The sequence below is a fragment of the Octopus bimaculoides genome, chromosome 1, assembly GCF_001194135.2.
Source record: "Octopus bimaculoides isolate UCB-OBI-ISO-001 chromosome 1, ASM119413v2, whole genome shotgun sequence".
Classification (NCBI taxonomy): Eukaryota; Metazoa; Mollusca; class Cephalopoda; order Octopoda; family Octopodidae; genus Octopus; species Octopus bimaculoides.
The window spans coordinates 5,422,954-5,424,234 of NC_068981.1; the positions used below are offsets into that span (position 1 = coordinate 5,422,954).

The 1,281-nt window shown below is 39.5% G+C and overlaps 1 protein-coding gene across 1 annotated transcript in view; it reads right to left on the bottom strand.

The window, feature by feature from the left end:
- LOC106867230 (serine/threonine-protein kinase TBK1) overlaps positions 1–1,281 on the bottom strand; it is a 258,492-nt gene that overhangs the window by 95,235 nt on the left and 161,976 nt on the right. The window lies entirely within an intron of this gene.

Here is a 1,281-nt window from a genome sequence, read left to right on the forward strand (position 1 = left end):
TCTGCCAGCTGTCAAGTAAAATGTGTGTGTATATATGGTCATGTGTTTCAGTCTCCATTTGTGTATGTGTGCTTGACTGTTCATATAACCTATGTACCTATCCGTTTGTATATCTTCACTTCCATATGTGTACATACCTGTGCATGTACACATATATACCCCCCCCACACACACACACACACATACATACATCTAGCTACATAACAGCCCACTAACTATTCTACTCTACCTGTGTAAACTGTGGGTTTTTTTTATTTAGTATTGAGGAAGTTTCTTTTATAAGGACGTACTCCCATATTTGTTTGAGTGTTGGGTCTTTTGGGTGCCTGGATAAGATGCGGATGTCAAGTTGACTCAAGTCATTAGGAAGGGCATCCAGCTGTAGGAACTTTGCCACATCAGATTGGAGCCTGGTACAGGCTTCTGGCTTGCCGGTCCTCAGTCAAACCGTCCAACCCATGACAGCATGGAAAGCGGACGTTAAACGACAATGATGATGATGATCCTCGATACTTTTGGACCAGGCCCCTTGTATATATTATATAACCCTTAATAAATATGAATAGTTTAGGTGGAAGTGTACTGCCTTGATGTACACCTCAAATTCTTTACTTTTGGTCAAAAAAGTATGAATGCCGACATTGGTATTTGTGTGCAAAGTCATAATCATGGAAATAAAAATATCTGGTGTTTCATGATAATTTAGTGATGTCTTGGAACTGCTGCCCTGTTTAAACAAATACTTTTGTAATGTCTGCAAAATTTACCATAAAATATTGTTTTGTCGAGCAGCAAGCATTGATACCGATTCTTCGTGACCTCGTTTGATCAGCTCTTTCTCTATCTGACGGCAAAACGGATTATAAGCTTAAGATTCTTGTCCCCTGTGTCATCTCTTGTGATGTGCACTCAGCACCCAAAGAACTAGGAACAACGGATGCTGACGTTGTGAAATCCATGTGAGATCTTCATCTTCTCCAAAAGTTCCTTTTAGTCTTAATCAGTGGCTCTCAATGAAGGTCTGTATGACCCCGAGGGTTTCCATAGGACCCTTGTGGTGGTCCACATTAGATTTTATGCATTGTAGGAGTACAGCCGAATTATTGCTTGTAAATGTCAACAACAAAGGGAAAAGAAGAGGAGGAAGAAGAAGAAGAAGAAGAAGAAGAAGAAGAAGAAGAAGAAGAAGAAGAAGAAGAAGAAGAAGAAGAAGAAGAATAATGAGAAGAAGAAGAAGAATGAGAAGAAGAATGAGAAGAAGAAGAAGAATGAGAAGAAGAA